This window comes from Toxorhynchites rutilus, chromosome 3 (assembly GCF_029784135.1).
Source record: "Toxorhynchites rutilus septentrionalis strain SRP chromosome 3, ASM2978413v1, whole genome shotgun sequence".
Taxonomy (NCBI): Eukaryota; Metazoa; Arthropoda; class Insecta; order Diptera; family Culicidae; genus Toxorhynchites; species Toxorhynchites rutilus.
Window position 1 is genome coordinate 134,888,200 of NC_073746.1, and position 23,387 is coordinate 134,911,586.

A 23,387-nucleotide genomic window follows, 5' to 3' on the forward strand; every position below is an offset into this window, starting at 1 on the left:
GGTCGTTTTTGTCTGGAAAGTCGATTTTTGACGAAATTTTTTTTCGTGATAGCAGTAAATCTAGATGTTTCATGCAATTCTAAAACATTTGGCATCAAATTTTTTTTTAAACCCCGAGAAAACTAAAATTTTGAGATCTGCGACAATAGTAAATGAAGCCCGTATGAGCCAATATTTTGCAGAGGGTATTTTACCGTGCAAATCAATATTTCGCAATAAGTTCCGAATGAAAAACCGAAATAATTATTTTTATTGGCACTTAAAACCATAGGTTTCGTCTCGTATTCCGAAAAAAACTAATTCCCAGAGTGTCGATTTTTGACAATTTTTTTTTTTCGAGATGACACTAGATCTTCATGGTTTCATGCAATTTGCACTAGGTTTCATGCAATTTGAAGACATTTGGCATCAAAATTTTTTTTTCGAAAATCCCGATTTCTTTTACTCCCCCCTTGGGTGATTTCTCGGTTTTCAAAAAACTCAAACTTTGACCGCTGTGCGACACTAGTAAATGATGTTCGATTGCACTTATATTTTGCATAGGGTAGTTTTTCGTGGGAATCAACATTTTTAATCAAGTTCACTTTTTAATCAAGTTGCACTCTAATGGTCAGTTATACGAAGCGGATACTGCCCTTCAGTTCACCTATATCATTTGGATTAACAGATAATAGCGATTTCTTATTTATTTTACTAATAAGGGAGTACGAAAGTCCGTCAAAAGAACATGGGCAAATTTGGAATATCATTCCAAAGAACCAAGGATTAATGCGCACAAAATGTGGAGCTTCTACAGCGATCAATCTATATGAGCCGAAGCGGACTATATTTCACAACTATACACTCAGCAGAAGCACCCCTTAGGTTAGATTGTTTAAATATTCTTACTCAATCGTGAGAGTATTTTTACTAACATTTGTTGAATCCTGAAGAGTATTTTCTATATTGGAGAGTCTATTCTGATTGATGATATACCTCATAATCACTAAAGGATTATTCAGCAAACACATGGAAAAGTGGATCTTAACAATAATATTAGAGAAAACCCAAAAAATACAAATTTTGTAGTTCTTTTTGAAACCTACTGTAGTTTTACAAATATCGAAGAAAATACTTGTATCAGCAGGAAAAGATCAATTTAAATATTTCGATGGTGGCCAAAAATGTCAGGGAAAAAACTGTGTTTTCTGTCCATTAGACATACAATGCCGAAATATGTAACCGAAGGTTTTCAAAACTGCATGATGTATTTTTTATCTACAGGTGTTCATAAACCACAAAATTAGAGATATGAAGAATCACTAAAAAAATTAGAAGAATCTTCTTTAACTTTTTATCTAACGTAGTATAACGATTTCTATTTTTTGAATTTTCATTAAATTACTGACTCTTGTCATTACGACCTTCCCATCCTTACTACGTTGCCAATACAAACAACAACGCAGTTTGTCACGTTTAAACGAATACCTTGCATTCTATGGGAAACCTTCGGCGATGTCAAGAGTACCAATGTCACACAGATAAGAAAAAAATGATAACTACCCGGGTCAACACAATTCATTCTTCCAAATCCAATTCCACTCCACAAGAGCAGAATGTTCATTGAAAGATCCAGCTAACCCATAAAATTTCGCTAACAAATAGGAGTTATCGTCCACTTGGATCCGCTCCTTGGCAATCTCTCTCTTCCCCTCTATTTGAAGCGGCAAGTCCGCTAAATCCTACCACCATCAGTGCAACCACTAAACGTCTCGGCAGCTATTACTCAAAGCTCACTTCAGCACAAGTTTTGCCCTTATACTTGCGTTCTTGTCCAGTTCAAATCATAACGCTCCTTTGGTGCGCTATCCTTTCGAGTTCTCAAAAACCTAATTTATGCGTTCCCATAATTTTTTTCTCTCTGCCTTCCTTCGAAGAAAACGCGATTGGACCTTTTCTTCGAGTCTAGCACATGAAAAAAAATGATTTGCTCAAATTTGATCCTTTCGGTAATGGTTTATTATTGTTAGGATCCTGTTGCGTTTCATTGTTCAGTCTATCCTTTTTGCGTGTGTATTTGTGTCCTGTTGCGTTTTGGGCTGATTGTTTTCCACATCATTCGACTCAACGTGAAAGTTGTTTGCATGAGAGTAAACAACGCGCTGCTTGAGGATTGCTTGGGATGGTTTATTTTGTTATTACTATATTGCCAGAGGTTATTTCTGTTTCTGCTTTTTCAACCCTGAAATAATTGCAATTGACAAAAAATATTTAACAAAAAAAATTGGTGACTCACTGCCCTCTCGAGCTAGAATAACGCGAACAGAACGATAAAAAATATGGAACAAAGCTAACACCGGGTAGGTCACAACCCCATCCGTGCGCTGTTTTGCTGATTCTCATTTAGTTCAACGTCCGACAAAACTTGCCGTAGCTATAATAAGTGGCCGCTCTCTCAGGGGGGAAAAACCTGTGCGATTGAAACGCATTCTAAAAAGCTCGACCACCACTTGCTTATGTATCAACGCGAGACCAACGATTGGATCGGAGCTTGCTGAAGCGCAAAAAAAGGGTTGAATGGACGATAGGCATTTTGGAAAACGGACCGAAGTTATACGCAAATGAAGAGGAGAGATCTGTTAGGGAAATTGACTTTAGTTAACAAAACAAAAAATATGTTTGAAATATAGAATTACGGAAATGCTCGAAATGTTTCGTGGCTCGACGAATGCGTCGTCTTCTCTTACAATAAAATCTCTAGAGGTGGTGCGGTGCTCTGGAGCAGAACAGGAACGGTCTTTGAACTCTATTTGCATGACGCGCGCTGAAGCAAACGAACTCAGATGATATGGTTCAACGATGAGCACCTGTTTGCTGTTGTGTTTTTTAGGTATGATTTTCGTGATAGAACGAATATCCATAGAACGAAATTATGACATGAGAACTAATGTTGTCCAGTGGGAATCACAAGAATTTTTTTGTACCTAATTACTATGTTTCAATAGCGTTATGTTTTGAATATGTTGTTTGAGGTATCTCGATAGATGTGATATACACTGAAGTCGCTTTTTACGCGGTTTTTTACGTGTCTTTTTTTTCGCGGTTTATTTTTAAACGTATTTCGGAATTTACACGGATTTTTACGCGGATTTTCACGTGGATTTCCGAATTTAAGTGTTTTTTTCAACAGATATTTCGAAATTTACGCGTTTTTACGCGTCGTGTATCAACCGCGTAATAATGTGACTCCAGTGTGAACAAATTTAATGTGCTAATTGATGTCACTTTTCACGAAATAAGTTTGTGTTGTATCACTGATTAGTAGCTGAGAAATTAAAGGAGAAACAGATATCATAAAATAACATATGCAAAAATAACAGTTAATCAATTGTTAGAATATGGGTTACATTTTAAACTAATAATTCACTGTTTGTTAAATTTTCACACGGATTTTAAAATTTATGCAGTTTATTTTTACGCGGATTTTGGAATTTACGCGGTTTTCTTTAACGTGTTTTTTTACGTGGCACATATCCCCCGCGTGAAAAACGACTCCAGTGTACATGATTCCGTACAACAAGATTTGTACTTCAATTTGTTTTCCACCCATTCTTGATTTTTGTTTTTGTTCGTCTTCAACAAGAGTATGTGCATTACTTTTTAGCCTACCCTCGTAAAATGTTTCTATTTTAAAATTTTATGTTTAGAATTTGTGGTCAAAAACGATTGTTAACCCTATGCGGTCGTCAGTTCAATGCGTACATTGACACAAGGATAAAAATTGGAACATATAGCCAGTTTGTGTACTATTCTCGCGAGAACAAGAATTAATCATGAACCCACCATCTTCAGCTGCTGAAAATTTATATGTGGGAGTATTTGGGGTCGGGGAAGGTTCTTATGGTAGTTTGAGACCCCTCCCCCTCTCTAAGGAGGGGCTGCCATACAAATGAAACACAAATGTCTGCATTACTCAAGAATTAATCAAGCAAACGAAACTAAGTTTAGCATGTGGAGGTTTTAGGATGCGATAAATGTTTCTATGGTGGTTAGACACTCCTCCCCCACTCTAAGGGTTTCATTTGTCATACAAATGAAACACAAATTTCTGCATAATTCGAAAACTAATCAAGCAAATGGAGCCAAATTTGTCATGTGAAGGTTTGGGGTGCAATAAATGTTTCTATGGTGGTTAGACTCTCCACCCTCCCTCTCTAAGGAGGGGCTGCCATACAAATGAAACACAAATTTCTGCATTACTCGATAATTAACCAAGCAAATGAAACCAAATTTGGCATGTGGAGGTTTTAGGGTGCAATAAATGATTCTATGGTGGTTAGATGCTCCTCCCCCTCTCTTAGGGGGGCTACCACACAAATGAAACACAAATTTATGCATTACTCAAGAATTAATCAAGTAAATGAAATCAAATTAGGCATATGGAGGTTTTAGGAAGCACGAAACGTTTCTATGGTGAATATAAACTCCTCCCCCCTCTCTAAGGGGGGCTGTCATACAAATGAAGCATAAATTTCTGCACAACTAGAAAACTAATCAAGCAAATCGAGCCAAATTTGCCATCACCGTAGAAAACCTCCTTAGGGGTCACGAAACATTTCTACGGTGGTTAGATACCCCTTCCCTGCTCTCTAAGTGGGTGGCTGCCATACAAATGAAACATGAATTTCTGCATAACTCGAAAACTAATCAAGCAAAAACAGCCAAGTTTAGCATATGAAGGTTTTAGGGGGCAAGAAACGTTTCTATAGTGAATAGATACTCCTCCTCCCTATCTAAGGATGGGCTGCCATACAAATGAAGCATACATTTCTCCATAACTCAAGAAATAATCAAACAAATAGAGCCAAGTTTAGCATATGAAGGTTTTAGGGGGCAAGAAACGTTTCTATAGTGGAGAGAAGTGCATACAAATGAAGCATGAATGAAGCAATGTCTGCATAACTCAAGAACTAATCAAGCAAGGGTTTAGGGTGCAATCAATGTTACTAGAAAGAGAGAAATTATTTATTTATTTTATTTATACTTATTAACGGGTACGTCATAAGTAGCGGGACTAAATGGAAACGGGTTTTTTATTAATTCAATTATTTATTGTATTTTCACAAGATGACTACTACAAGATGGCGGCCATCAATATAGGTATTGAATAAAAGGTATTGACTAGTAGACAGTTATTCATGAAAAATGGAAATCCAAAATGGCCGCCACTACAAGATGGTGCCATTTTTTTTCAAAACCTCATCAATATAGGTATCAAATGAAAGAGTTTGACTAGTAGAATACAGTTATTGATGAAAAATATAAATCCAAGATGGCGGCTACTACAAAATGGCGGATTGCATATTTTCTAAAAACACCATCAATATGAGTATCAAACGAAAGAGATTGACTAGTAGAACACGGTTATTCATGAAAAATGCAAATCCAAAATTTTGAAGGAATTGATGAATGGTTTTATTGTAGAGAAACATACTAAGGATACAGATAACGAACTGAAAACTTAAAAATAAAATAATTAAAAAACCCTTTTTCAGTTCTACGGTTTCATTATGATTAAACAATAATATCAATACAGATGATGTACTAAAAGCTAGAGAATAATTAGGCTAGTAGCAGTTAGTAATTATCACACCCCTTTCATCATTAATCTAGGACATAGATGAGACTAAAATAAAATCGTGGGGCATGTAACGAAACAACTAACGGTAGGCAATGAAAATCTGACGTGGTTCATTTTGGATTTGTATTTTTCATAAATAACTGAAAAATATGTATTCCATCATTTTGTAGCTACTGCCAACTTGGATTTACATTTTTCATCAAAAATTGTATTCCACTAATCAAGCCCTTTCATTTGATATTCATAGATAAGATTTGGAAAAAAAAGATATATATATATATATATATATATATATATATATATATATATATATATATATATATATATATATATATATATATATATATATATATATATATATATATATATATATATATATATATATATATATATATATATATATATATATATATAGCGCCATTTTGTGCTGGCGGCCATTTTGGATTTGAAGTTTTCAGAAACAACTGTGTTCTACTAGTCAATCCCTTTCGTTTGATACCCATATTGATGGAGTTCTGAAAAAATATGTTATCCACCATTTTGTAACGGCCGCCATGTTGGATTTACATTTTTCATCAATAATTGTATTCTACTAATCAAGCCCTTTCATTTGATACCCATATTGATAAGGGTTGCAAAAAAATATATATGGCGACATTTTTTCTTGGCGGCCATTTTGGATTTGAATTTTTCATAAATAACTGTGTTCTACTAGTCAAATCTATTAGTTTGATACCCATATTGATGGGGTTTAGAGAAAATATGAAATCCGCCATTTCATATCGGCCGCCATTTTGTATTTTCAAGATTATGAAATACGCAGTTCTATAATGACTGCAGAGATAAAGGTGTCTTCCAAATTTCAGATCAATCGGTCAACAGGAAGGGGATAAATTTCTATTAATGTGGGACAGCGTTACAGACAAAGTTACAAAGTTACCCATGTAAATATAAACGGGTCATATAATCGACCCCGTCCTATATACCGAAGAGTTTTGCGGTTTCCCGGATCGAAAATCTTTGTTCCACACTCCATACTCAATACTAAGGCATCTAACATACCCTTATGCAACTCCTTCAATGAGAAATTTAATCGTCAACTTTTGACCATCCGGATTTAAAATCATTTTCTGAATGTGCTTTTTATTCCGGACATTGGTTTGTGAAATTCACATTGATTTTCGATTTTTAACATTTTTTTGTTAACAGCTAGGTACCATGTTTGACACTAAACTAAATTGACACAATAGTAACTATCAGTCACATCAATTCAACATGCAAAAAATGTCATGGCATAATATTGAATGTAATGAAAAAGTGTCTGGATAAAAAAGCGTCCGGATTCAGAAGCATCACTGTACAGTGCGTTCTCGATTAGAGGATATTTAGCCTTTTTGGAGGTTTTCCGTTTATCTGTGAATTATAAGTTTATATAAGAAGATGAGCCGAAACTTCATTAAATCCACAATCTGTCGCCACCACCAATCGATTATCGTTTTTATACTGATATCCACATCCTTCTTCCATTGATTTTTATGAATACGTCACAAATACAAATGAATCAATGGTTTTTTTTTTTTATGTTGTGTATTTTGTATTAAAGCTAGGGTTTTTTTTTGATTTTCAAAACATTAATTTCTGGATACGACACTGCAATATAGAGAGAAAAAATCAGTGCTAATCCTTACTATTTTACTTTTTGCGAGAGAATTTTTGTTTCCGATTCGATTATCCGGAGTGAAAAAAACTCAACACTCTTGATAATCGAGTCCGACCTGTATTATAGTTTTTTGAGTTTTTTTATTAAAAATAAAACTTTGACCTTTTTCAAAAAGTACTCTTATTCTATTTGGAGATTTCAAGTATGCAAAGTTGCCACGACGACCAATGTCTTTAAACGCACAACATATCACTGCAATCCTGGATGATGCTGACAACTCCTAAGACGAGTCAGACTAAGACTATGTGTATAATTTAGTTTCTGTACCATTTTTGTTTGAAGAACTGCAACCTGTAAAGGTTTTGAACTTTAGTCAACAATTTACATAATTTACATTCTAAAAAAAACATTTTTCAATAAATTTATCTAGGTATTTTTCTGTTGCAAAATGTTTTCATTTCCAAACTTTAATTTTAGAGTGAGTTTTCTTTGAGTGTGTATTTGCGATTTTATTTTTCCGGTGTAGAAAGAGCACTTATTTTGTGTGCTCTTATAAAGAATAGTCTCATCTGATATGAATTAGTCATATGATAACAAACGATAAAATTTTAGTAGTCGTCATGAATTGGATAGAATTGGGCAACGGATAATGATTACAGTTGGAATTTCTCACAATTACATGCAAAAAAACCAAGGGGTCATGGAAACATTCTCGTACTATTCCCACTATGTATTGCCTTCACGATTTTAAACATCGTTACGAACAAAAGCCAACTGCTTGAATAAAAATATTCATCTGCCTATGAAGCGTACCAATTCGGTCGAATCAATTAACAAAAAAAATGATAATGTCACACGAAAATAACTCCGGCAGGAGACTATTAACTGACCTTGACGGGGGCTATTTAAAGCTGTCAAACCCGCCGCCATCTGACTGACTGACTATGAGAGCCGCTGCTTGTGGCGTTAATATATGCGCATCGGTACCATATGACGAACCGGTTTCGACTCTAACAAAGACACTCGGGCGCTTTTGTGGGCGACCCCAGCAGGAAAAACAAAGTTGCGCGCTGCTATTGACCGATATCTTAGAGGCGAAAATCGAACCATTTCCTAGTCGAAACGAAACCGTATGCAACAAAACAAATGTGTGGCAATAAAAAAAGCCTTCGAGTTTATTTAGGTGCAATAAACGCGTGTAATCTTGGGTTCATTGCCAGTGTTCGCTCGCAGGGTGGCGGTGATAGAGAGGGGAAATACCCAAAACGCTGATCGCTAGGGTAATCTAACGCATGTTGACCGCCAGGGTGACAGCGTCTAACCATTTTGAACCCTCATCAAGCCTTGTATCCAATGATCCCTTTCTGTCTGCTGGATCGGTAGCAACGATTTTGCTGATCAGTCTTCGATGGGAACAACGGAGGATGGGGGGGGGATAGCGACCCGATGGAACTGTCGGTAGTTGCTATGCGGAAAATGCGGGGCCCCAGAAGAAAGGAAGTTCATATCGAGTGATGGTGGTGAACGCGACCACAACGCGGGTGGGTGTGTTGTGTGCTACCTCGCGCGCTCACAACGCTCTTTGTTTAGTCATGGGGAAAAGCAAGGCTTGATGTGTTTGAACTTAGGGGCTCACATCGGGCGTTTAGAATGTATGCTGGACCGTACAGATCACACCGCTTGGTGGTGTTGGTAGAGTTCTCTCAGCGGACAGAGACGATGCTACGCTGCACTTGGGCTCCGAAGGTAGGACGAAGGGACGCTTCGGATACGCGGTGTAAACAAAACGAGACGCGCACATGTGCTCTCGCTGAGAGGCTGCCGATGTGCATAAATGCTGTGGGAACTCTCTGAGTCCCCGCTACATCATAGTACTGACGCGCTCAATGGCGCTCAATGATGAATGATGGTCGGCTTCTGCCTCTGTTGGTACCTTAGTTGTGACGCGCTTTCTTGTTTACCCTCCGTTCGACGCTTGAGCATAACGCATACACAACAGACCGGGTAGTGAATGAGAATGCTGTGTATACTGTGTATAAGCGCGCCGTTGAGAGGGAGAGTAAGCTCAGAACTCCAGCAGCCTGCGAGCAGATACAGAGTACGCTGTCGAGTCCGTTTTGTATCCGTACGACGACGGGTCGGGGGTTTTTTTTTTTATTTCGCCCTCGGTCTATGTGTTCGTTTGGGCGAATTGGTCGTGGTAAAATGGCTTGTCGGTTTCCATCACCGTTTATGCTCAACGGCTGCTAGTCGTACTGCAGACTCGATGAGAGTAACAGTGAGTTTTGTGCTTGGCGTAAAGTATTATCAAAATACAGTCTGATATCCTTCTTTTTGCAAGACTCACTCATGGTGGAGTAGAGAGAGTCCTATGGCAGCAGCAGCCGCCTGCTAGCAAGAGAGGAGTTAGTCATCTACGAACTGCAGCATTTTTGTTGCTTGTTTAGTGCTGAATAAAGTACTCTAGTCCCCATCTAAACACGGAGTGCAAATCTAGTATGGAAAACATGCTTTCGAAACGTGCTTTTATCGCGACGTCTACCTGTGATCATCGAAACATATGTTTGCCGTGTTTTGTAATAATGCCTCATCAATTTGAGGCATCTCTCGCGATATAGACTGGCATCATCCTTGGGCTGTGCGCTTCCTGCATCCTCATCCAGTTTGGGGCCTGTGTGTGAAAGACTATCTCAGTGGAAATATTCTCGTTCTCGTTCTCGTTCTAAAGGACTATAAAACTAAGTAAAAAAGGAACATTCACGCGATTGTAGAACAATATTCATTTGTGTGGACTCGAGAAGAATAGCATCATCTTGCAGATGCAGACATAAAAGATGCATGGGTTTCATACGATGGTCGTGGAACTGGAATGCTGCTGATTGCCAGAGCCGTTTGGGCCTACCCTTCGTCTTCAGTTCGTTATATCTTTCCTTTCAACAATTATCTTCCCTTGTATCTCAAATCTTTCCATCCTTTTTCCTCCGGCTACCAGACTAATCCATCATTCCGTCCCCTTTGCGTTTTAAACTGCATTTCTGTGCGTTTTTTTCTCATTTCCTCAGTTCTCTTATTCCAAAGTTTTCCCCGTTTCATATGTTGTCCTTCTACCGAATAGTTTTGTGCGCCAGAACACAAACAAAAAAAAAATCAACCGGGACCACATAGGGATATTCTAGCAGCAAGATTCTCGTAGTTCATAACCGTTAAAATATAGCAACGCCGCGCGATTGGAATATATAACGAACAGAGAACCAAACAAAATAAAAAGCAAGGAGGACTTGGAACGCGCTCTGTGCAATTGAGAGCAATAAAAATACGTTGGGAGCATAAACATACAAGTAAAAGTAAAAATAACTACTCGAGAGGGGGGGGAAACCGCCGTGTGCGTGTGTGTGTGTTGAACAGACAGATTACTTAGAACCACAGAGAGCGAGTACGCGATGAATGAAGAAGCATAGGGCAGTTTGGGAAAAAAACCCAAAAATTCAAAAACGAAGAAGTCACTTGAGTGGTGTTCTTACGCCGTGGCCCCACTGGAGATTCCCGATGATTCGGGAGAACAAAAAGGGGAAAATCAGAATGTGTGTGTGTGTTATAAAGTGCAATTTCTCTTCTTTCAGATTAGTGAAACGTAACGAAAAAGCAAGCAAATAGAATTCTTACGTTGTTGAAAATTTGTAGAGATGCTAAGGAAAAGTGTGTAAGGAAAGTGAAATAATTCGAATTGAGTTTAAACAAAAAGGTAGTGAAGCCACCGCAGTGAAGAAGCGCAATGAGAATCGGAATGTGAAGTGTTTTCGTATCGCAAAGAAGGGAATTGTTGTTGAAAGCGAAAGCTAGACCAGAGGAGAAAAAAATTGAAAACAAAAAAAAACTAGAAAACCAAATCTCCCTCGCAAATTTTGAATTGATGCGTGCACAGTAAAATGGCCTCATCTCCTACGCCATCGTTAGAATCGTTACCCGGCGCATCGAATTCGATTGGATCATACGGTGAACCCGCGGAATACCTCTCAGACTCGCCCCTGACGACGCTGAGCAGTTCGGCAGCAGGATCGTCCCCGCCGGTCAGTGACTCCGCCATCTGTGACGACTACGTGACGAACTCGAGCCTCGAGTCGGCTCAATCGAACAGCAATGAATCGTTGTTTCCGCGGTGCACCGGTTGCAAGAGCAAACAGTCCGACGCTGTCGCCAAGTGTATCGATTGTGTGAATTTCCTGTGTGCCAACTGTGTTACGGCCCACCAGTTTATGCATTGCTTTGACGGACATTCAGTGTTTCGTATTGGGAACTCGAGCTCTAGCACGGGATCAACGACCGGTATAACGACAACAATCGCGAACGGCGGAGGCCTGGGTTCGCTGGAGGGAAGCCTTCTGGCCAACAACATTCTGAACAGCAGCAAAATAATGAACGGCTTCGAACCCGCACCGCATCGCTTGACCTCGCTGAATCTCACAATCAAGGATGACACCAGCAGTCTGGTGAAATCGATCATGAACAATGTGATAAGCCCACTGACGACCTCCAACGGGAATAGTGGCGCAGGCTGTGGCGGTGGAGGAGGAGGAGCTGGGGTTGGCAATCATGCCATATCCGGTGTGAATCAACTCAACAGCCAGCTGTCGGGGCTCAACATGAGCACTGCCGACTTGAATGCTTCGAACAAGCCAAACTACTTCTGTAAACGTCACACCAACGAGCTGCTCAAGTTCTTCTGTCGAACCTGCAGCGTTCCTGTTTGCAAAGACTGCATGCTTATCGAGCACCCGAACGGAGTGCACGAGTGTGACCACAATCCGGACTCGACCCCGAAACAAATCGAGAGCCTGCTGCACACCGTCAGCGAAGTACGCGCCAAAGCGACCGAGCTACGCACGCTGATCAAGAACGTTGAACACAGTGCCCAACGAATCCAGGTGCAATACCACAAGGCCCAGAATGAGATCACCGACACGCATCAGTTCTACCGTTCGATGCTCGACGAACGCAAGGCTGAATTGTTGAAGGAGCTGGAAAGTTTCTACAATACCAAGAACATGTCCCAATCGGTACTTCTGACCAAGAGTCAGGATCAGGTCGACAAGGTGCTGCAGAGTTGCGAGTTTGTCGAACGCCTTAGTAAATGTGCCGGCCTAGCGGAGACAATCATGTTACGAAAGTTTATGGAAAACAAGCTGCTACTCTTCCCGGCCATCACCCAAGATCTGCAATCATCATACGAGCTGGATTTTGTGTCAAACTATCAGGCGATCCAGGTGGGCGTGCGCAACACTTTCGGCTATATCCGATCGACCACGGACGTGACATCGACCACGAACAAGCAGCCTCCGATCGCTCGGCCTACGTCAAACAATACGAACGGAAGCAACGGAGTGATTGGTTCGAACAATCTCATCATGACCAACGGTAATAGCCCTTCGAGCAGTACCGGTAGCTTGAACCTCATCCACCAAAACCCACTGATGGTGAACGGCGGCAACAGCGGTCACCTCATCGACCGACCCTTCTCGAATGCGAACGGTAATTCGGGCAACAGCATAAACATGTCCACCTCGCCATCCCAAACGAACGGCGGTCTCACTTCGTTCGACTCGAACATAATCTCCAAGCGCTTCAATAGCGCCAACAGCTTGGGACCATTCGTCGGAGACGTCCAACCGCTGCAGCCACTGAACCCGTACGAAAAGTGGAGCAACGGGGGTACCGACATCTTCAACAACATCAACGATCAGTATACCATTCCGTTGAACCACATCCCGCAGGAGTCGATGATCGATCTTAGCACGAAGCTCATGAACACGTCAATTTTCCCACCGAAGTCGCAAATCAAGCGACAGAAAATGATCTACCACTGCAAGTTTGGCGAGTTCGGCGTGATGGAGGGTCAGTTCACGGAACCAAGTGGTGTCGCTGTGAATGCTCAGAACGATATCATTGTGGCCGACACGAACAACCACCGGATTCAGATCTTCGACAAGGAGGGTCGCTTCAAGTTCCAGTTTGGCGAGTGTGGCAAGCGCGACGGGCAGCTACTATACCCGAACCGGGTGGCGGTAGTGCGGACGTCCGGCGATATCATTGTGACCGAGAGATCCCCCACGCACCAGATTCAGATCTACAACCAGTACGGGCAGTTCGTGAGGAAGTTCGGAGCCAACATTCTGCAGCATCCGAGGGGTGTCACGGTGGACAGCAAGGGTCGCATCGTGGTAGTCGAGTGCAAGGTGATGCGCGTGATCATCTTCGACCAATCGGGCAATGTGTTGCAGAAGTTTGGCTGCAGCAAGCATCTGGAGTTCCCGAACGGAGTGGTGGTGAACGATAAGCAGGAGATCTTTATCAGCGACAATCGTGCGCACTGCGTCAAAGTGTTCAATTACGAGGGACAGTTCCTGCGACAAATTGGGGGCGAGGGTATCACCAACTACCCGATCGGAGTGGGCATCAACGCCAGCGGCGAGATCCTGATCGCAGACAATCACAACAACTTCAACCTGACCATTTTCACACAGGACGGCCAGCTGGTGTCGGCACTGGAGAGCAAGGTCAAACACGCCCAATGCTTCGACGTGGCCCTGATGGACGACGGCAGCGTGGTGCTGGCCAGCAAGGACTACAGACTGTACATCTACCGGTACGTCCAGGTACCGCCTATCGGCTTGTAAAGGGACGAGAAAACGCGTGCCAGGGACGCTCGCGGACAGTACGAATTCGGACGGAGCTCTTCTGTCAGACCAAGGAGAAGTATGCCGTGCATGAAACGTGACGAATAGGAATAAGTGCTCTGTTTTCCAAAATCTGCGATTTTTGCGCAAATGTGCTCCACAGAAGAAAAAAAAAGACTTTGATTCAAAACAAAAAGCGTTTAAAAGAAGAAGAAAAAACTTAGAACAACACATATTAGAAGCAACTCTAGTCCTCGCCACTGTTCCAGAAAGTGAGTGCGTTCTGCAAGAGTCCGCGTTTTTTGTGCGTGCATACGATTGTATGTGTGTGCGCATATCATGCGGCCGCAAACTCAGAACGCAAACTAACGAAGAAAATATCAAACCAAGTTGCAGGTAAGTTTCATCATCCTGGATTCTCTCCAGCGTTTCTCTTGAATCGACATACAACGAAAGCGTTTCATCGGATCCAACCCCTGCTGATTCGTTTCGTCCTCCCGTTTCTTCGTCTCCTTCCACAGTTTTAGTAGGGTCCTCTAGAGGTACGGAGTGGCACGGTGTTGATTTGGGGAGGGTTTTTCCTTGCTCAATTTTTTTTTCATCCGTTCCATCGCAGAAGTCCCAAGTGTGTTAAAAAGGGACGGAAAGAGAAGCGTCACCAGAGTGGCAGCTGGAGACGAAGCAATGGAAAATGGTATGATCAGCGGACATCGAGCCTCGCAATTTGCCTCAAGTGTGTCTAGCTGGTCTTGTCGAGAGCATCTCGAGTGTCCTTCGTCAGGAATAATCGTAACCCCCACTTAGTGTCGTTATCGAAAGGTCTCCAATCGAACCCCCATTGTGAAATCAACGGTAATTGTTGGTTATATGCTGCTAGCACTAATTTGGCTAGAAGGAACAGGAAGATGTTACTAATTTTGGAAGTGCTCGAGAAAATTGTTCGAGCGAACTCTGAAATGAATCAACGCTTGTAGGATTGCATCATTCGATGTCTTTCTCTGCGATAGTAGTTTTTATTTCCACACTCAAATCTATTGCGGAATATGGTGTCGACTGGCTCAAGGTTAGCTGAACGCTTTTGCGTCAGCGAAAGCGAATGCAAAACTATCAAGTGTAGCAGCGTTGCCAGTTTTACATAGTTTTAGAAAAATCCAACCTCTGCCGATACTATTCGTCGCACATCGCCACGTTCATCCACAACGTGTCGATTCCCTTGAATCCCATTGGAACAGTTTGTTCACGAGTTGTGACGCGTTTTTGTTTGTGTCACGTAGTGCAAAGATTGTACCGAACGCCCGGGTCGATAATCAACAGCTCTATGTTTACATTCCTCCGCCCGGAAGTTCTCCCCTTTCTCGGTTAAACCGGCCAACACCTGACGGAAAGTAACAACATGCGATTGCGATTATTTCCGCGGAATTGAAACGACACAAAATGTGGATACTTTTTACCCCTCATACGCAAAACACGAACAAACTGTTACATCCGCCATCGGTTGAGAATTTCAGAGCAACGGTCGGGTGGCGGCAGGATTCCCAATAATGCCGCAGTACTTACTGCTGAATAACTTCATTAGCACCTCTCTCATCGGTCTCTCAATTTGGTCGGAATTCCTCATTATTCAAATTTTTTCCAACCCATGGGTGGGACGCGCTTCGGGTGCAATAATGGGCCCCAATTTTCATGGGCACTCTAGCTTCCACAATGTAATTACTCTTCTCAATGCGAGAATATCGAGAGATTGAAAAGCTCGAGTGGGCTTTTGAAGTTTCGGGTGTAGCTTTGAACCATCCGGAGTGAACCTGACGCGGTAACCCGGACGAGGAGCTTCGTTCCTGACGTTAACAAATTTAATTAACTCTCACCAGAACAGAATGAAGGAAAAAGAATACTTCCATTCCATTCATACCACTTCACTTCTTACGAGATGAGGGGAGGGGTCTGCGGAGAGGTAGCTTGATTTCGGTTGATTGCTTTTTTTCTGAGAGGAAAGGAAGAGGAAAAAAAATCCAGGATTTTTTCTCCTTGGCATTCTCATTTATCAGTTGAGGGATGCTGTCCTATTCGGCCACTTTGGCAATGGCTCGAGTGACGCTTCAGGTAACTGCCACTTCCGCAGCAGAACCAAGGGAGAGGGGAGTGTCCTGCTAGACAGGAGTCGAGGGGATTGCTCTAGCTTGGTAATTTAATTCGAAACCTTTCTCGACGAGGGCCAGATGGAGGAATTGGAGAATTATACGCTCTATCGCGATGAAAGTCAAATAAACTGATGGTCGACATGCAATCGATGTCAGTTTGGGCTGAGAAGGGATACGTATTTCCGCGTTAGTTGCCCGAGCTTTGAAGCTGCTGGAGTCATTCTATTCTGGAATTGGATGGAAACTTCCATTGAGTAAAATTGATATATAAAAACTTCTTGTTGCAAAAATACGAGGAAATAGGAAACTGGAAATTTTAATAAAAAATACACGTTTATTGTTATCGAATGGTTTAAGATGTTCTATCTAAAAATTATATTTATAGTAATGGAAGCTGCACATTTTCCCCATCTGGCAGGCAATTCACGAATGCCTCGTAGAAAAATCCAGTCATCGAGCCATTTTGGCAATTTTTTTCATACGAATTGAGGTGCTGCTCAGCGAGTGCGTATCCCATCGATGAAAACAGATGGTAATCAAAAGGACCCTAGTCTGGTGAATAAACCGTGAATAACCTTTTCCCTAGCCGATCTGGCTCGGTGTGACGGAACATTGTCATCGTGAAAAATCATTTTGTTTTGCGTCAGCGGTCCACGAAAAAATGTAGCTGTATGAGCCTACTGATATTTTGAATTGAATATTGTTGGGAGATGTTAACTACATGAGACGGAGTTCGCGCCATCTCGTCTATGGGATTGGCATGACCTTCTCAGAACTTAATGAAGCTTTCTGGGCGTGAAGGCCTTACCTAATTGAGCAACTTGGCATACTTAGTTTTCCGAAAATTTATCTAGACTAACTATGGAAAGAGCTAAATATTTTTGATAATTTTGTTATAATTTTTTTTACTCGAAAATGGGTTTTAACCCCTTCCCATATTATTTAATACGTCACACATCAAGTGATTTCACTAGTCTGCTGAGCGTTCTAGCGCCCTATGTTATTTCAGTACCCACGAGTAAGACACGATGTTGTACGGGATAGTGTTGACCCGATATTTTTTGGCATAGCAAGATAAATGATTTTGAATACGATCTTTTCAAAAATCAGTCGTAATTTAAATTGGTCATATCATAATAAAAATTGTGATCTTTGATAGTTTCCATTATAAGTACCAAGTTAAAAAAAGGAGAGAATCGGGTCAAAATTTGCTGTTTTGATCGATTTGGTGTGGAATTGCTCGAATGTTTATTTTTTTCTAAATTGAAAGAAAACGACAACAAATGAACAAAACAGAAGAATCGATGTTTCCGTATGCGTAGAGTATACACCGAATTCACTTCACCCCGAAAGACTAAATGAATCAATGGAAAATGACTCCGACTAAAGTGAAAGGAACAAGTAAAACATCATTTTTGTTTCTTAGTTTCAAAAATGACAGCCATGTTGGCCGAACTCATTCAAACTTTGTTGAGTTGAAGACGTTAGGTAATGAGGTATTTAAATATAAAACTAGGCTATCTTCCGGAAAGAGTGAGCCGTTTTTGCATTTTTTATTATGAACTAGATGACCCGACAAACTTCGTCCCACCCAAAATTTATTTTTCGTTATCACATCCACGTTTTCCTACTAAGCGCAACTAAGTCCAATCGCAGAACTGTTCATTGATTGATCTTCTTATCTACCCTTTAAAATTATTTTTCACTATAAAATTTCAGTACTTCTACCAAAACTCGACATTATAATATCAGATTATTTCCGGACACAATTCTCGTGCAAAATTTGTCCGTTACCATTTCCTCTTTCGAGCGAAGATCAATTTCGTTAGAGCAAACATCAAATGGACTAATTGTAATTGTAGAACATATGCGAATTGAATCCTAAAACTGAATCCCTAAAACCTCCATATGCAAATTTTGGTTAAATTTGTTTGATTAGTTCTCGAGTTATGCAGAAATTTGAGTTTCATTTGTATGGGAGCCCCCCTTTAGAGAGGAGGTAGGAGTGTCGAACTACCATAGAAACGTTTATCGATTCATAAAATCTCTATATGCTAAGTTTGATTCCATTTGCTTGATTAATTCTCGAGTAATGCAGAAATTTGTGTTTCATTTGTATAGCAGCCCCCCTTAGAGAGGGGGGTGGAGAGTCTAACCACCATAGAAATATTTATTGCACCCTAAAACCTCAATATGCCTAATTTGATTTCATTTGCTTGAATCACTCTCGAGTAATGCACAAATTTATGTTTCATTTGTATGGCAGCCCTCCCTTAAAGAGGGGGGTGGGGAGTCTAACTACCATAGAATCATTTATTGCACCCTAAAACTCCTATATGCCAAATTTCGTTTCATTTGCTTGATTAATTCCCGAGTAATGTAGAAATTTGTATTTAATTTGTTTGGCATACCGTTTTTCGAAGAATATTATAGTTCAATTCACTGTTGTTCAAGATTGCAAACGGCTATTACTATTCAAATTAAAAATAATACATTTCTCATCATTATAAAAACGGTGAAAAATCGAACATTTTTTTTGCTTGGTACACCCAGGTTTTTTTTACGCGGGGATACGTACCTCGCAAAAAACCGCGTTAATTGGAAAATCCGCGTAAAAAAACCGCGTCAATTGGAAAATCAGCGTAAAAAACCGTGTTAATTGGAAAATCCGCGTAAAAAAACCTCGTACAAAAAACCGCGCAAAAAAACCGCGTAAAAAACCTGGGTGTATAGTGGTAACCTAGTGGGGGCAAAGTGGTCAGTTGCACATATCAAGCTAAATGGGATAGATTTACGTTTTTTTTTGTTCAAACTATATAGTAGTAATCATATATGATATAGTAGGCACATGTATAAAATAAGTTTGGCCTATTCACCTAGAACAGGGGTTCTCAAAGTGGTCGATATCGATTCCTTGGGGTCGATTTCGGGTTCCCAGGGGTCTGCATAAACGAAAACTGATTTGGCTAACAATCGACCCCTATTAATTAACACTTAGTTCTTATTTAAAACATTCAAGATACTGTAAGAGAGTAACTTGTTATAAGAATGACTAATATTTTAGTAGAAAGTATTATTGTTGTAATTTGTGTTAATAATTATTAGTTACACTTGATATTTACTGAATTTTATCTCTATTTATTGATGAGAAAATTATGTCAAATTTACTCACTTAACCAACCGCAATGTTTTATTTTTTTTTTTTTTTTATCTCCGCTTATTTTTCGTCGGCCTATTTCCGCCACTTTAGTGCCAATCACCGACATCAGGGAAGCGACTCCACCTGTTCCTACCTATCAGACTCAACAACTCATGAGCCGGGCCAACTTCTTTTACTTCCCCTCCGAAGGAAGACGTAACCAGAGATTTTTCGCCTCAGAAAATCCCAACGACGCCAGCTGGGATTGAACCCAGACCGATCGGATTGTGAGGCTGTTACGCTAACCACACAACCACTGGCGCCGTCAACCGCAATGTTTTAGAATTGATAAGTATTTTGTGTGAAAAAGATAAAGATAAATTTTTAGAGAATTTTGGCTATAGGAGGTCGATGGAATCACTTCTTTCTGGAAAAGGGGTCTCTTGCTCAAAATAGTTTGAGTATCCCTGACCTTGAGTCCCAATTGAAATTTTCTTTTTTTTTCGTTTGCACTACAAACATCGAACAAACACAGATATGCCAAAGCTTCCATCCAAACGGCATTTTGAATCGCTCTGATTATAGCAAATATTAGCCGCTGATATTGGCACTTGAGCTTCAGTTGCGTAGCTAAGTAAATCCCTTCCATTTGCATCAGGTTTGTTCAGCTTCACAACCGTTCGCGTCCTCCAAATTCACTTCCTTCCTCTGCCGCTTTGCACGATTGACAATCTGGATCTGGTAATCGACTCTCCAACAACCCCAACGATTGAAGTACATTGGTGCAAAAAAGGCACGATGGTAAACTTTGGGTCGCATTATTTCAAACACCACTCACATAATACTTTGTCTATATCCAAGGCATCATTATGGCGCGCATTGCGCTTTTATACACTAAATGCAACGCAGTTCCAATGTCCATCGATGATGAGACGATGTTACCGTCATGCAAAAAAAAAGCATTAGTACAGAAAGCCAGCCTGGTTGACTACTCGCCGAACTCCGCTCACTCTCGCTCTCGCGACAGGCCCCATCACCGTACCAAAGCTCACAATTAGCGTCTCAATTGACAGTTGTCCGGGCCTCGTGGTGGCCAAACCAGCTGTTGCTGACGGTGGTAGTTTCATGCTCGTGGACACCTCCGCTGGCGGTAGGTTCGTAATAAAGTCTAATGCGTCATCAAACAAGCCAGCCAGCCACACACAAGCAAACGCGTAATAATTTGTCAATATTTACACCTCTGGGGCCGAACCAACTGTGGCAAGGCGTAGAAAGAAGGCGTTCGCGTATGTGTGTTTGGTTATCAATTATCCGGATGCCCGTGGGCTGCGGTTTCTATTTTTTCCATGTTTGACCCCTCCTCCTTCTCCTGCCTCGGTTGGTGAAGTAATTCTATTTCGGGGTGGAGGTTAATGCCCGGCGCTGCTCCTGGAGCGTCAAATTAGTGTCAATCCAAATCCGGGCAGATTTAGGGGCAGCAACTTGACATGTGGGTCTCTCTCTAGCAGCGCTAGCAGGGGGCAACACATTCAATCAATCTTGAACCTGCGCTTAGCCCGAGTTCTAATTACGGTCAGTGTGGGCTCGGGCAAATTGAGTGAGCAATTCCGGGTAGACGATCCGACGGAAAGTTCCTACCGGGGGGTTGTTTCTGGATTAGGCGAAGAAAAACGAGCAGAATAATTGATGACATATGCTCACATTTCGCCGAATGTGTGTATCATCTTCTACTAACTGCAACGATGCGGCTCAATTGTGGGATCAGTGTTTGTCAGTTCTAGTTTTGTAACCCTCAGCTGGCCCATGATTCAGCGACGAGCAATTCGCGGAAGTATTCGGCAATTGACGTGATTCATTTCTGTCGCTTCATCAATCAATGCGCGGGAATAGTTTCTCATGGTTTACAAGCCACAAGACAATTTTTTTTCGAACTCGCTAAACTTGACCTCATCTTTCCTTGTTGCAACGCGGCCGCCATAAAACCCGATGTGATTCAGACGAAGCATTGGTTGTGCGATCCGTTCGTAACGGTTTGAATAAACAGATTTGACACAATCCTGGGTGCCATTTCGGGTCGCTCTGATTACGGCAAATATTAGCGGCCGCTGGATTGACAACACGTAACAATGGCATTTTCGGTGCCGGGAACTTTCACAGAAAATTGGTTTGGCGAAATGAACAAGAGAGGAAAAAAAACAAATTGAGCTCAGCTATCGAAAGGTTAGATTTATCCAACGACTAAATATGGAGATCTCGTGCGCCCAATTGGGAAGATAATTTTATTATACCATGTCAGATGAAAAATTCAATACCGTGACATTATTTGATACCTCTTCTGTATTCATGTTTGTTCGGTATAGTTTTGCTTTTAGATCGAGATAATGATCACCTGAAACTAGGAGTAGTTTTATGTTTAATCATGTGTAAAGTAGGAGATGCATACAGATCTTATTCATTCTCGTATACACTCGTTAAAAAAAAAAGAAAAGCAAATTGCGACATCAACCTTTTTTTTTTGCTTAATGTGTAGAGTAGTGCGGGGCATAGGTGCACACGGCGCAAAAGTGCGCATTGGCGGTTTTGAAACAAACAAGCATAAAAACTCGGCAGCTCACACATATAAACAAGATACATTTAATGAAAGTGGCAAAAAGTTATGGGTTAAGAAGAGTTTTGTGTTGTTTTGATCTATTTTTTTCAATTTTGGGGATGACGATTTAGTTACCCAAAATAACTGGAAAGTTCGAAACTACATTGTCACGGAAACTATCATCCTGTTGTAGATAATAGAGCATATTCGTTTTTGTGAAAATGTACAAAAGCTTTTTTGAGAAATTCGATTAGTTGAAAAATTGCTTGTGGGGCAAAAGTGCGCAGTGGCTGTGTGGCGTTTTGCTCTCAAAAAAAATTATAAAATGGTTTCAACAAAATTTTTAACGGAACCCGCAAAAAAAAACTAGTTTGAAGAAATGCTCGAAATTGCCCCACTATGGGGCAAAAGTTCGCATTTGTTATTTTGCATTAAAAAAGATATTTGTCCAAATGCAAACAAAATTCGAGAAATTCTTGTACTGCGTTCGAATGTAATGTATATATAGTTTCAATTTGGTAAGCATACCGAGTTTTATTTGCTTTTATTTCAAGAGGCATTGGACGACAACAGTTAGGTGCTCACCTTTGCCCCGCACTACTCTATATGCGTACAGAACAAAAATATCACCTAAAAATATATAATAATATATATAATATATATATATATATATATACGTTCAGCCATTTGCCTATCCATATTGATCATGGTTTTGAGAAAATATGGAGGAGCAATTCATTGAAAGTTGACTTGGTTGGAGATATATATTTCAAATCTAGAGAAACTTTGAACAAACGAAAAAAATCTATTTGTTTTTGTTCGTTTTCTTCAAGCGTGTATGTACATTATTTATCAGCCTACACCCGTATGTTATTGAAAAAATCCTCCTGCGCATATGGTCGAATTTCAACAATGCAGAGTCATTATAAAACTATATATAAATAATTTTCCTAACTCTATGGTTAGTAACAGTTCGGCTGAAAAGATCATAAGGTTGACGTCTAGATGGCGCCTCTTGATAAAATCTACTTGACTATCCCAAAGCATCATCTTTCAATGGATACGCGTCAAAATTTGACAGCAATCGGTCGATTGGTTCGTGAGTTACAGCATTGAGAGTGAAGCAACTTTTGTTATTGTAAAAAAAAATGGAAAAATCCGAATTTCGTGTGTAATTGCATTAATTGGGTTTAGAATTGCTTCCGCATCCACCGTATTCTGCAAATCTGGCCCCCAGCGACTATTTTTTGTTCGCAGACTTGAAGGGAATACTCGCTGGCAAGAAATTTAAGACCGATGATGGAGTGATTACCGAAACTGAGGCCTATTTTGATGAAAACCCGAAAGAGTACTATAAAAATGGTATCGAAAAGTTGCAAGATCGCTATAAACGCTGTAACGCCCTCGAAGGCAATTATGTTGAATATTAAAATTGAATTTTGCAAAAAAATAGTTTTACTGTGTTATTTTATAAACTTTTCAGCCGAACTGTTAAGGTGGAAAACTCGCGGTGGACTCGAATTTAGAAGGGTAACATATTTTCTGAGGAAAAGGATGGGATATAAGAGA

The 23,387-nt window shown here is 40.5% G+C and overlaps 1 protein-coding gene across 15 annotated transcripts in view; it reads left to right on the forward strand.

Annotated features, from left to right (window-relative positions):
• The window catches only part of LOC129776872 (protein disks lost), a 654,166-nt gene that overhangs the window by 240,479 nt on the left and 390,300 nt on the right, over nucleotides 1–23,387 (forward strand). For 2 of the 15 annotated variants that reach the window (XR_008743175.1, XR_008743181.1), the window contains exon 2: nucleotides 10,901–14,347. The exons of 8 other annotated variants lie outside the window; for them this stretch is intronic. The gene's annotated coding sequence lies outside the window, so the exon portion shown is untranslated. Of the gene's footprint in view, nucleotides 1–9,427; nucleotides 9,777–10,900; nucleotides 14,348–23,387 lie in introns of those variants that run through there. 5 more of the 15 variants (XR_008743178.1, XR_008743177.1, XR_008743176.1 and 2 more) reach the window with 5 other exon arrangements.